The following is a 15,103-nucleotide window of genomic DNA, read 5'->3' on the forward strand; positions in this document are numbered from 1 at the left end:
GCTGAGAAGAATATGCCACATAGCTATTGGGTTGAGGCTGTGTCTACAGCAGTTATATCATGAACAGGACTCCTACTACAGCCATACATGATGTAGCGCCAGAGAGGAGAAGTTTACTGGGCAAGAAACCTAATTTGTCTCACTTGAAAGTTTTTGGATATATTGCATATGTGCATGTGCTAGATGAGTTACGTACCAAGCTGGATCCAAAAGCAGAAAAATGTGTGTTTATTGGGTATTTCCTTGAGCAAAAGGGATATAGATGTTATAATCCTGTTACACGTGAATTGAGGGTAAGCAGGGATGTTGTATTTAATGAGATGAGTAGCTAGTATGTTGCTGGAAAAGGATGATGTTGGGGCTAATGTAAGTGGAAATGTGGTTGCACAGAATGCAGGTCAGCAATCACGGTCATTGAGTGGACCAGGAGAGTCCTCATCCAGTGAGTCTGTTGATAGACCATGGAGTGGCAGGCTACGTCATAATTCCAGTCCTAAAAATGTAGTTGGTACATCACATAAAGGCAAAGAGAAAGTGGTTGAGCCCCTTGGTATGCCTGACATTTCTCTTGGGATTCCAGGAATGAGGACACCTGGTGTGAAGAAGGCTATGGAAGCCATGAATGCAAAGTTATGAAGATCTGGAAGAGTCAAAAATCCTATGCAAAGGTTGACTTATGATGGTTATGTGGCACATCACTATGCATATATGGCAAAAGTTGGCGGGTTTGGTAGCTGGCACTGACATATCTTCACCAGAGATTCTACAACTGGACTACACTGACTAGTCCACATCTACCCACTCCTCTTAGCATGTTCACATTATGGACCGCTTGTCTATACTCTATTATGTGTGTTAGTCACTTTATCTTCTTTGTGTAGACCTCTTTTGTTGTGTGAAGAAGAAGAAGAATTTTTAGCCTCTCACCTTGTGTGTCTCTTCTAGGGTTTGTGTGAGTGTGTATGTGCTTACAAGAGCTCAAGCTCTCTTCTCCCTTGCATCTTTTTCAACCGAAGCATTTCCAAACACAATGAGTTGGCATTCTTCTAATCACCCAACTACCCTTGGTTACATCCACCTCATGGCCTGTGACCACAAAGTCATTATTTGATGTTGTTTTGTAGGCTGCATCATTTATGATGCCTTCACCAATTTCATCATTTGTAGTTTATGCATTTACATCAAAAATTTGTTCACTCAAATGTGTGTGTTCTCTTTCTTGACGTTTAAATGTTCTTTTCCGAGGACAACCATGTTCTTTATGTTGCCTAGATTCCATCATAAAGCCAGGTCTATGGGAGCTGTTCTCTAAAGTGCCCCTTGCTCTTTTCCTTTGCATGGCCTCCTTATCCCCATGGAGTACTCGCTCTTCATATAGGGGTGTACCAGCTAACACTACGACTTGGACCACACGTGCCACCATAGAAGGACTTGAGCTCTTTTTAGAGGACACTCTCTCAAGAAATGTTTGCATGTTAGGACCTATTCCTATATATCGGCCAGTTAAATAACCATGTTGTTTTGTGCATTGTATGTCAGCATTGATCACATATGTAACACATGCATCATACAACAAAATCTTTTTGCTACCTCCTTCTCTAGCTAGCCAGCTTGCATGAACACTCTCTGACAAGTTTGTGTTAGGTATTTGAGCCCTCTCCCATGGACTTAATTCTTTTTGTATAACAAAATTTTTGTTAATAAAAAAATATTTTCACAAATTTATTAAGCTGATGTAAATACCTTAGTGAGAGCATGTCCTCAAACTTACATTAGTATTTAGATTCCCCCAATGTGTTATTCTATGTTCCCACCATCAAAACCATCTCTCCAAAGGTTTAATATTCTCCTTTACAACATTTCCATCCCTCCACCATCTCCTAATTCTTTTTGCTTGTGCTGTGATGCCATATCAATAGGTCATTTTTGCCACAACTCACACATATCAAGATGCAATTGCAATACTTCCTTTATAACAAGTCTCTTAGTGTGTTTTTGCAAACTTTTCTCCCAGTGGAAAAGACAAGATCTTTCTCTTCCAACCAATACATTATCAAGTCCTCCATTAAACACCGTTCTTATTGCTATCCAATTTGAACCTGCCTCATCTGCCATAAAGCCTACAAAGTTTGTTGGTGGATAACCCTGTTGTATCATCACCTTGTTTAGACTATTCTAAAATAGGATTTGACTATCAGCATCTTCCTCTTTTGTCTCACAAATAGCATGACCACATCAATCCTTTCAAACTGAAATAACAATGATACTTACACATATTACGAATTGAAAAAAGAGCATACTTATTGATATGCATTGCATAGAAGAAGATTCTACCTAGGATCATATACTGAACAGGACATTGTTGCCCATCCACAAATTCTATGAGTGTGGTCCAAATTAACCCATGCTGCACATAAATCTCCTTGTTTTGGTCGGTGCATGCGATTAACCAAGTCAACACCTACTCCAGGGCCCTTAGTGAACATTTTAAAAAGAAGATATTTATCATCCGGTCCTCCCTGACCAAGGAAGCGGCTACGTGGAAGAAAGGAAGCGGCTACGTGGAAGAAAGGAAACATGCACTTCTTTTTCAATTGCAATATATTATCATATCCATCTCCTTTCATTGTGGCCTGCAACCTCTTCTCACATGCTACAATTGTTTTAAACCTGCAAATAAAGAAGTCACTTTAATTAGGTAAAAGTACACCATACATGGATTACAATGCTAGTACCATATTAACACTAGTAGCACACCTTTGATTTTGCACAAGAGGAATCATTTCTTCTAAGATGTTACTCAATTTTGTCTCCCCCATTTCACCATTTTATTTGCCTACTACAGCATCAACAAGCAACTATCTAGCAACAATCATTTGTACCCTTCTTGGACCATTGTTCCTATCCTCGCAACACTAATGAAACTAATTTTCTTATTCTCTCAGCCCTGGAGGTTCCAAGCTGTACCTCATGTGAATGCTTACCAATGTGCACCATCAATCTTGTCATTCCCGAGGCCATTGGAAAAATGTAAAAATACACCATTCAGCTCTACAAGGCTCTTTACAAAAGATAATTTTTTTACAATAATGACATGTAATGCTATTCCTCTCATCCTCATATAGTAGGCCTTTGCTAACTTATTTATCCAAATATCCATGGAAGTAAGAATCATTAAACTTTTTATTGTTAATGAAATAAGGACATGTGATCCTATGGTTCTCCAGTAGTGAACCCAAGCAATACCTTAGACATATAGTACAATCTACTGACATGTTAGTTCTATGTGGTCTTGTCCACAAATGACCGTCAATTTTTTCCTCCATTCCTTCCATTATTTTGAACTCATTATAGGTTGGAGGAAATTCAAATGTTATATTTCCATTGTAAGAATGTGGAATATCTTTCACTTACTTAATATTTTCAAAATTCGGTATCATACTCTTTAAGCGAGCACCTCTTGGATTCTCCAAAATCCATGATAGAACTAACTTAGGTAACTTTTTTGGCTTCTCCTCTTCACTAGACTCAAGATTCACAAAAGCATGTTTGGTAGTTTCTGTTTTTGGAGGTCCTTCAAGATCAACGACATCATTGAATAGTCCTCCTTTCTGAGTGACCCGGCAAATACTCATTGATGGCTTCATGATTCTTGTTAAAACCATCATTTTTATCACTATCTGAAATGTACAAAGAAGTTGTGCAATGCTCCATAACATACTTAGTTGACAATGAGGAGTCCAACACAAAGTGCTCATGCCCCTCAACATCCCGCTGAGAAGGGGTTTCCACATCCATACACTCTTGACCAACTTGAATAACTGCCTTCAGAAGAGAAACAAACTTGTGAGATGGAGGCAGAAGGCTCTACAAGAAAAAATGGCTAAGAAGAAATTTGTTGTCCCGCAAATGAACCTAACCAAACTTTCTTTTCCTATCTTCCATGTTATTGAAGCTTCAGTGAGCCCCATAGAACTCCCGCAGAGATACACACCTCAATTAACAGAGCTCCACTCAAAGAACCAAGAAGAGGGGGTGGGGGTGCGAGTGGGTTGACAATCCTCCACCTTCAATAAACCTACAATAGTAGTTTAAGGACCCCCCACATTCTCAAAAGTAGAGGGCTATGAGGGCGGCCTCTAAGAGATGTCATTTTGCTTCTTACTATGCATAGAGAATGTCAGTCTCAAAATTATCCCCAAGATCTGGCAGATCTAAGATATATTCTTGACATAACTGCAATAAATGCTTTCATTTATTCTCCACATATGCTAATTTATACCTCTTGTGAGAGTAGAGAGAGATAATCACATGACATCCTTCTTTAAAAGTTAGAGTAATATACACGATTTAAATATCATAAATATGTATGTACGTATATAATATACTATAAATACATATATTATATATCTAATTTTACGTGTGTGTGTACATATAGTAAGGTGAATATATAACTATATACTATATAAGTGTATGTGTATACTATTTATATATCTAAGTGTTATATATATATATATATATATATATATATATATATCTAATATACTATATACTATATACTATATATAAGTGTGTGTGTGTATAAATAAAGTATTTACATAAGTGTATACATACGTATACTATATATATAAGTGTTATATAAAATACTATATCCTATATATATTTATATCTGATAAATATAAATAGTATATACTATAAATATTATATCTAAAATACTATATACTACATATAAGTGTGTGTATATTTAAGTATCTATATAAGTATTATATATATAAATACTATACATTATAAATAATATGTCTAATGTACTATATATATGAATATACTATAAATAAAATTTATTATATATAAATACTAAATACTATACATCTAATGAATATAAATACTATATCTAATATACTAAATACAAAATACTAAATATATAATAAATATAAATACTATTTACTATAAATTCTCTATCTAATGTACTATATCCTATATATAGAATACTATATCCCATATATATATGTATTTATACCTAATAAATATAAAAACTATATACTATAAATACATCACATTTGCAGAATAGCTCTTTAGGATTACACTTTTTCTAGATAGCACTTCACATGCCCTTCTACACCATGTTCTAACAAATCTCCTATGGTATAGTTAAAAAATTTGTTCGTGTTATAAGGGTGGTACTAGCATGTAGGAATGATACTATAGAAACTTGTTCATGGAGTGATAATACCATATGTAGGGATATTACTGAACGATGCTCTCAATTAATTGTAGCCTTATGGAATCAAATTAAATTATATAAAGGAGTGGGATTGTTAGCCTAATGGAATCAATATAAGGAACTTTTTTACATTTCTGGGTATCGAACATGTGCTATCATCTTGATGGCAGGATGCAAGAGAGGGTACTCAATTCATGGGTAGATTCAAACCTTTTATCATCCTTATTTGGGCCATTGTTCTCTATGACCACAATGGCCATGGCTAGAGCACACAGGCCATCCACGTGCCATTGTGGCCATAGAGAATGGCCAATGGCCTACATGTTTTTTTACCTTTTTGGGAAATTTTTTGGGTTTTTTTAATGTTTTTTATTTTTATTTTTTTTGGAAGATATATGGATAAAAAGATAAAGATAAAAGCATAAACAAAAAAAAACTATATGGAGAAAAACATAGGTTTTTTCAATGAATGTTTTTTTTGTGGTTTTTAATTGATTTATTCCTCTCACACACACACACACACACATATAAGCATACTTACATAAACAAATAAAGCATACTTATATACAAATAAATTTATATACTTACATAGTTACATACTTAAATAATTATATATTTATATCTATCTACATATACTTTTATATACATATACCTACATATATCTACATATACTTACATACTTATATATAAGCTTACACACTTACACACATACAAATATGAATGTACTTATCTCTCACACACACCCCCAATTCATAGCATTGCAATCTTGTGGTTACTATGTATATATACACATACACCCATGCATACAAAAACACACATGTTTATTGTAAATCTTGACCAAATTTAAGTAGAATCAATTCTCTCAATAGAGTCCTATTTCAGTTTAAGTATTGTTGTTGTCTTTACCAATGTGGAGCCTAGAGCTAGTTAAAGTATATGCAATTAGATGTTCTTTTTCTTCATAAAATGAGGAGATGTCTTTGCTAGTAATGTTTTAATGTAATCTGAAATGTTTTAAAAAAGATTTTTATGGCCACATGCTTTTGACAGTTTTCACATGGCTCCAAAGCGCTCTATGTGTAGGGGTAGGGTGAAAGTGTCCCAACATGGTCCAGAAGTCAGGAATTTGCTGGTTAGGGCCTCCAACAAAAAGGCTCACATTTGAGGTGTCGCTTGGTTGCTCTATAGATGTAGTTAGAGTGGCAGTTAGTGATGCTTCATGGCTTGTTCCCTTGCTTGATAGGGCTTTGTACATGCAGACCATGGGCTCTTTTGTTGTGTCTCTCAAGGGTCGGCATGGCAAGACAAAATCGGTCACTCGAGAGATGATTGATGGCTGGGATCCTATTTGGCAAGGCTCAATGAAGTGTTTGAGAGTCAACTCAGAGAAGAGTGGGCAGATTTGCAACGCAAGACCTTCTTTGTTTGGGATGGCAATCACCGATTGAAGACATGGACAAAAAGGATAGAAGAAGGTAATTATTTTGGCATACATTTTCATAATTTATGTTTCTTTGTTTTTAACTTATATTTCATGCCTGACTGTTTCTTAATTCTATGTTTTTATCTTTTTTCATGAATTTCTTTTGGTTTTTTTTAAGTATACTCTGAACATGAAGAGTATCACATGAGAGTGTGATGCCAATTTATTAAGGTTGAGAAGAAAAAGGAGGGCAAGCTTATAGTTGTCCTCGACGCAACTAATGCGTAAGTTTGTATTTGGTATAATTGTTTGTGAGAAGTTTAATTTTCTTACACATGCATACATTGTAAATGCTTATAATATCAAGAACAATAGCTGCACCAAACTTGGGACAAGAGATATTTATGTTCCAAAAGTTTGGAATGGCTAACAAGGCAAGCATAGTGGAGAGGTTGACCATAGAGCCACGCTCATGGATGGAGACTAAAATAAAGTTTGAGGCTCGTTAAGCCCAAAACATTGTGCCGTGGTATTCCATTCCTTGCGTATTAATATCGCAGCTTGTTTTTAGAAGGTACTCGATCTTTGATGTGATTTGTGCTTATGCTTAGTTGCTTCTCTCATCAAATCTCATTTGGCATTTGTGTAGATGGGTTTGATTTTCATTTAGGGTAAATGGGAACAATTCCTTAAGGGGATGAGGAGAGTAAGGTTGTTGGTCTCGTGGATTTGAGGGTGAGGAGTTAAAGAGGAAGATGGATGATTCCATAAAACACAAGGAGGAGAAATTTCGAGATAGCAGTTATAAATACCTATGCATTACAAACCCTGCAAATGGGGGGGAGTTGTTTGCTATGCTCTTAACAGAGATTGGAGTGACAAAACCATGGTTGGCATAACAAGAGACAAGTTGTATAACTTGTGCTCCACCAAGATAACTACTACAGAGAGGTACGTGGTGTCCTTAAAAATTTCATGTTCATAGCTTTAATTTGTTCATGGTTCTCTCTTGATATTGAATCTAAAACTTTATGTCAATATTGAAAGTATGACATCTATTTTTTTGAATCTTGATTTTTTTTTGGAGCGTAAAGAAATATTCCATGACTTTGACAAAGGTCAAAGATCCAAAAGGGGCACACTTTGGGGATTATAAGAAATTAAGATCTTACATGAGGCAAGAAGCATATTGGCTACATATGTTTAACGAGGCATGCATTGAAATTTCCAAGTTTGAGGTGGAAGGGCCTCAAATGCCTAAGATTTTTTAGGGATATTTTAAAGCCCAATGCAAAATTCATGTGATAAATGTATACTCCCACATGTTAGGCAACATGAAGAGTGCTTCTAACAAGGTTAATATGTCTGAGTTGCCATTCTTAAAGCAAGCGGCTTGTATACAAGTAGTGTTACATTTAATTCTCTACCATTTAATTATATGTTAGTTTGCTTCTTCTATCATCTAAAATCTATGGTTTGAAAAGCATGACAAGCCCTTTTTTATAGATGGCTCTTGGATTGCATTGAGAACAAATCCATTTTAGATATGCCCTCATCAGAGATTGCAGAGTGGCTAGATCCACATGATTGAGAACACTATGTTCTCAACTACCTTGGTGGATAGGGGTATTACTGCATGGGAGTGCACCCATTGTCCTTGGTGTAATGAGTACCCCATTGGAGTTATCCCTAATCAAGAGCAGCAGTAGTTGCATGCCCGTAAGTAAACTTAAACCTACTTGGCACTCTTAAAATTAAGATAGTTGGCAAGTGTTAAGGGTTTTGGTCATTGATTTGTCTTATTTGTCTACATGAAGGATTTTGTCAAGAAAATCCCAAAGTGATTTTGAATATGAGTATCATATCTCCACCCATAGAGGAGGTGACACAAGTAGTTTGGGAAAAATACTTCAAAGGATACCAACAAAGGGAAGAGAAGATCCATGGAGGAGCCATCTAACCAAATAAATAGGGTGGTTATAGAGGATGAGGATGGGGATGAGAGCGAGACATCCCTTTTCATTTGCAAAAGGGGGAAAGAAATTGTACCTATAACACTACGAGCAAGTCTACGGTCCCTGAGTCCATCACGTATCATCCGGCTTCAAAGAGACGCCCAAGTACAAGACTTTAATGATGTGCTAATTCATGAATTTGAAATAAACATGTTACTTTAAAAGACTTCTATTTGTGTTTTGAGTAACTCTATGTAAATGAGTATGGCAATGGAAAGGGGACCAATATGCAAATTTTGTGGATGCCCTTTTGGTGGATGTGGCAGCCATTGATGACTTTGCATAGGATAGGTAGAGTAATTGCATTAAATATTATTACATAGTGGATTTGAAGCCAAGCTTGCTTCTAAAGTTAGCTTAGCTAATATGTCTTTACATTCATGTAGTATTAAGGAGTGGTTTCAAACCTCACACTCTACCTTGTATCGTCACGCATTCCACCACCATATGGAGTATCCTCTAATATAGTGGCTCGACTTGTATTTGTCGATTGGATGACCAGCACTCGGACTATCATGGCATTCATATAAAATTTGGCACCTAATGTTTGAGTCCAAAGGTATACATACTCTACCTTTGTAAAGTAGGTAACCATTATCGATAGAAAATTTCTTCCAATGATTTCTTTTATCACTTGTAAGTGACATCTCCTTGTTGAGACATCTCTCGAGACTTATCGCTAGTGGAAGTGTCTCTCGTTAATGGGGCTTTCTTTATTTATAGTCAAGGGATCCCTCTTCTCTATAACACTCCACACATGGGCATAATGCAGATCATCAATGCACTTTCCCTTAAGTGATTCCAGAAAATCACTCTTAATTTGAGTAAAATTCAACTCGTTAACCATGGGCATGCGACTTAATGAGTCGACTACCACATTGTAACGTCATTTTCTATATCTCAGTTGAAAGTCAAACTCTTGGAGCAACTTTTTCCATCGAGCTTTGCATCCTTTCAACTCTTTTTGACTAGATAGCCATTTGATACTCTCATGATCATAGACTATCTCAAATCTAGCACCATATAAATAATGCCTCCACTTCTTTAAGGCATGAATTATAGCATATAACTCCCTTTCATAAGCTAAATAATTTTTTTGAGCTCTATCCAACTTTTTACTTTCAAATGCAATAGGTTTCTCCCCTTGTAAAAGGTATGTGCCTACTGTATCATTACCAGCATCCGTCTCTACCACAAAGGGTTGATTCGGATCGACAACTTTGGAGAATGGGATCTGTAGCTATAGCTACCTTAAGTTTTTCAAAACTTCTTTGCTGGGAATCCCCACCACAAATGAATGTCTTTCCCTTTCCTTTAAGCTGATCCATCATCAGAACGGCTATCTTAGCATAATCTCAAACATGCTTTCTATAGAATCCAGACAAACCAAAAAAAATTTGTAATTCTTCTAAGTTTGTGGGATGTAGCCATTTCAATATGGCTTCAGCTTTCCTTGGATCCATATGAATGCCATCTTCTAAGATTATGTGGCCTAAGTATTGGATTTCTTTTATGAAGAATTCACCAATAGAATTGGTGAAGGCCAAGGTGAAGTGCTTGGTTGAATGAGTCCACTTTTAAGGTAGTCCTTTAACTGTCATTCGACTTCTTGTGCTTCCTTAAAAAACTAAGTCGATAAGGACGATTACTTACTGGCTTTGATCCAGGTATTACTTAAAAAGATGCAAAGAGAGCTTGAGCTCTTGCATAGCACACACACACACTCACACAAACCCTAGAAGAAAACACACAAGGTGAGAGGTTGAAAATTCTTCTTCTTCTTCACACAACAAAAGAGGTCTACAAGGAAGATCAAGTGAATAACACACATAATATAGTATATACAAGCGGTCCATAATGTGAACACGCTAAGTGGAGTGGGTAGATGTGGACTAGTCATTGTAGTCCAGCTATAGAATCTTTGGTAACAAAGATATGTCGGTGCCAACTACCAAACCCGCCAGTGATGTAAATGTCGAATGATCATGCAAGTGTCTCGTGAGTGTCAGCTCATGTTGAGCTTGACATCTCAACACTCCCCCTCAAGACTCTAGCTCATGAACTCCAAGTATATCTCGAAATCTGCAGAGCTTCTCAACTCCCAAGGCCTTCGTAAAGATGTCAGCGACCTGATCCTGTGTAACGTAGGTCAAGTCGATGTCGCCTACTGCTGCCAAGACTCTCTCCCTGATAAAGTGGTAATATACCTCAATGTGTTTGGTCCACGCATGAAAAATTGGGTTCTTGTGGCCAACTGTATACTGCTAAGATTGTCACAATATATGACAAACCTTTCTCTCCACATGTAATCCCAAATTAGCAAAGTAGCTTGCGTAACCACCAAGCTACCTCACACACTGCCACCGCAGCTCCTTTATACTCTTCCTCTATACTCGACAAGGAAACTGTGGGCTGCTTCTTACTGTTGCATGTCATGGCAGCACTCCCCAATGAAAACATAAATCCACTGGTAGATCTCCTATATCATAGATGCTACCTTCCTAATCTGCATCTGTGTACCCATATAGCTCCAATGGTACACCTGCTACATAAAACAATGCATAATCAACACTAGCCCTCAAATACCGAAGTGTGCATCGCACATTGTCAAGATGTGGTTTGCACGAAATCTGCATGAACTGGCTCTCTAAGCCAACATTGTAACTCAAATCTGACCTACTGATCGTGACATAGATCAAACTCCCCACAATCTTCATGTACATAGTAGGATCCTCTAACACATAATCTACATCCACTAAGCTTGCCATTTTGATCTAATGGCACAAGATTGACTCTTACAATCAGTCATCCCATACTTGGCCAACATGTCCAATACATATTGTCTCTGTGTGACAGCCAAATACCATTAGGTGTGTGAATGACCTCAATTCCCAAAAAGTAGTGTAGATCTTCCGAATCCTTTTCACATGCTCAATCTCATCCAAGTTGTCACCCCTAACAATAAGATCATCTACATAGATGGTGATGATCACAATATCCTTATCACTCTTGCGCACATACAAAGAGTGGTCTGCATCTGCCATATGAAAACCAATAGTGACAAGATACTCAGCAATCTTGTTATGCCATGTGCTCATGGAACTTGCTTCAGTCCATACAAAGCCTTACGAAGCTTACATACATACTTCATGTGACCCGTATCCTCAAAACTAGGTGGCTAATCCATATACACTTCTTCTTGCAAGTCACCATGCAAGAATGCATTTTTTACATCCATCTGATGTAAAAACCAACCTTTAGCTGCAACCACTGCAATCACAACTCTCACAATTTTCATCTTTGCAAAACTGAGGTAAATGTCTCCTCATAATTAATCCCATGTGTCTGTGCATATTCTTTGGCTACCAATCTAACCTTGTACCTACTTATGCTACCATCATTGTTATGTTTCACCTTATACACCCAATTACAACCAATAGCTTTCTTGCCTTCAGGCAATGGCACCAAATCCCAAGTCGCATTTCCATACAATGCATCCATCTTCTGATGTGCCACATAAGCATCATAAGTCAACCTCACAGGGTTTTGGACTCTTCCAGATCTTCGTAACTTTACATTCATAACTTTCATAGCCTTCTTCACACCAGGTGTCCTCATTGCTAGAATCCCAAGCTCCTCAAGGCTCATCTCCAAGCCACTAGACTCTCCATCCACAAGAGAATGCCTTGTAAAAATATCAGGCATATGAAGGGACTCAACCACTTTCTCTTTGCCTTCATGTGATGTCCTAACTACATTTCTGTCAAAATAATGGGGAGTATGCACAACGGAAGCAATAGTTGATGGCAAGATAGAGCAACATATATGAGAGAGAGCAAGAACACAAGATGTATAGAAAGCTTCTATATTACCTTCTATTTCAGCCACTCCAAAGTTGGCTTAACCTTCACCCTCAAGTGTTGTGTTACTTGTGTTACAAAAAGTGAAGCCTCATGCCCTTTATATAGGGTTCATCAAGGGCTAGGGTTGGGCCAACCCTAAATCCATTTTCCACCCACATGCCCACTTTATTTGGGGTGTTTCACACCTCCATGACCTCTTTCTCTCACCCTTTATCACTTGTACATCATATATTTCAACACCCCCTCTCAATGCCGCCATGGGACAATGCCAAACATGGAACAAGGTGAGCATTAGACATACAAGAACAAAATGACCCCCTCTCAACCATAGGATAGATGACAAGGTAGGTAGCCTCCTTTATAGATTAGGATTTTACAAAAGTGATGAGTTATAGAGAAATGTGGTTCACTCCCAATTCTAGTAAACATGCTTCACTCTTCAACTAGAAGAGTTGCTTATCATGTGAGGAACTTCCAAAATTCCCCTCAACCTTAGTAACATCTTTGGTACCATCTCTTCCATAGTGGTTTCATGCACCACCCTTGTTGCTCCTTCACTTTGATGAAACCATCTTCTTGCAAAAGACAATCTTCAAGTTGGATTTGGATGTACCATTCTTCATTACATTGACTTCATTGGTTGCATCTTTGTGCTTCTCCAATCCTTTCTTGTCATGTGCACAGTGTGTATCTACCGTGTGCTACATGCACACAAGACTAGCTTCGAGATTGGGGAAGCTTCAGGCTGATTGGTGAGCTGAGTTAGGGATAGACTAATGGGTAGGCACCCAAGTATGGACGGGCGGGCACCCAAGTGTGGATGCCCGATGACCGGCCAAGAGCTTATAAAAGGGTGGCCAAGGTTAGTCATTTAGTGATATAGAGTCTCGTGTGTCTTTGTGAGAGCTCTATGGTTAGGAGCTTGGCTCTAGTGCAGATGTGCACCTACTTTATGCAGCCGAAGCCGACAGCAGTCTCAAGGTCCACAAGGGTAGCTTCATGGCGATATGGGACGTCATGAAGTAGAGATTGGTCGGTATGTTCATCTAGTTAGCTCAGCTGATGGCTCGGTGGGGACACACGGCTGCCAAGGTTGGGAGGTGAGTCAGGCCTGCACCCCCATCGTGTTTGTTTAGTTTGTTTGCAGATTTCGAGTCTTATACCACGAGCGTTCTACAAGGAGATCCTATGGGGATTTGATAGTGGTATCCGAGCAAGCCTCATGGAACGAGCAAGTCAGTAGGTAGAGAAGATGAGGTCAAAGAAAAGGTATGAGTTCGAGAAGCTATTTTTCTGTTTATACTGCTGTTTTTTCAATTTCAACATGTTGCTTTTGCATCGTGGGAACCCGTGATGAAGGTGTGGTCTTGTATGGGTTGTTTACTTTGCAAAAGAAGAAGGCTAGATGCTTTCAACTGTGTAAATAGTTTGAGGAGAGAGGAAAAAGGAAAAGCCAGTCGGCTGTGTGTAAAAGAGAGAGAGAGAGAGAGAGGAAAAGCCAGTCGGCTGTGTGTAAATAGTTTAAGGAGAGAGGAAAAAGGAAAAGCCAGTCGGCTGTGTGTAAAAGAGAGAGAGAGAGAGAGAGAGAGAGAGAGAGAGAGAGAAGTAGCACAGCCTTATGTGCGAAGAAAAAAATACACAAATCTGTAGCAGTCGTAGCCTTTATGGCTGTATGTGCAGGCATGTGATTGATCTTGTGTAGTCGGGTGGACTAGCGCATAGGTAGGCCAGCACCTGAGAGCATAGTCGGTCGACTGTATGCGCAGAAAGTGCAGGTGCACAGGTTTGTGCGCTGGCGATAACCGTATATGCAGGCGGTCAGTTTCGTGCACAAGCGTCAGCACTGGCACAAGAGGGCGTACAGGTGGTAGGCGATGGAAACTGAGGCGCAGCAAAAAAAGCGAAAGCATACGCGTGTAGGTTTTTTTTTAGCTTTTGTTTTTTTTAATTTAAAAAAACCCACGCCTTGTTTATTTTGCTTTCGTTTTTTGCTGAACCTTAGTTAAAGGGTTTAAAAACCCAAAGTATTGCTTTATAAGTGTTTTTTTTAGAAAATAATATATATATATATATATATATATGTATGTATATATTACAAAAAAACACAAAAGCAAAAGCTAAGTAAGCTTTTAGGGAAGCCTCTTGCCACACATCTCTCAAGCTCTCAAGCTCTTTAGCACTCTCCTTGTGCAATCTCCTTGTGCAAGATAAATATTTTTTCTCTCACCTTGCCCTCTTCAAGATGTCGACCCAAGAATCCGAGTTGGAGCCCATTCTCGCGACGAATGTGAAGACTTGCCAGCTACTACTACGGAAGCCACCAATGGCGATCTTCTCGACGATTTTGTTTCAAAATCGAATTTCCAAGAGTTTAAAGTCGCTCTCGAAGCTTCTTCCTCGGAACGTCAAGCACAAATCGCCACGCACATGCAGGCTTTACAGAACTCCATCTCTTTGTTGACCACTACCCTATCTACTCTTTCGGGTATGGATACCTTGGCATCTGCTTTAGGCCCCAATATTACTCCGAAACAGTTTGGGGGCGAGCAAAAGCAGTGTACCAAGGAGATAGTGGACACTT

At 38.2% G+C, this 15,103-nt stretch overlaps 2 pseudogenes; one reads left to right on the forward strand and one right to left on the reverse strand.

Annotated features, from left to right (window-relative positions):
* Window positions 1–1,168: 1,168 nt before the first annotated feature.
* On the reverse strand, window positions 1,169–2,819 carry LOC147612677 (uncharacterized; annotated as a pseudogene).
* Window positions 2,820–7,399: 4,580 nt separating this feature from the next.
* LOC147612678 (uncharacterized) lies at window positions 7,400–14,407 on the forward strand (annotated as a pseudogene).
* The last annotated feature ends 696 nt before the right edge of the window (window positions 14,408–15,103 follow it).

The sequence above is a fragment of the Cibotium barometz genome, chromosome 45 (assembly GCF_041138505.1).
Source record: "Cibotium barometz isolate CiBa-2024 chromosome 45, ASM4113850v1, whole genome shotgun sequence".
Lineage (NCBI taxonomy): Eukaryota > Viridiplantae > Streptophyta > Polypodiopsida > Cyatheales > Cibotiaceae > Cibotium > Cibotium barometz.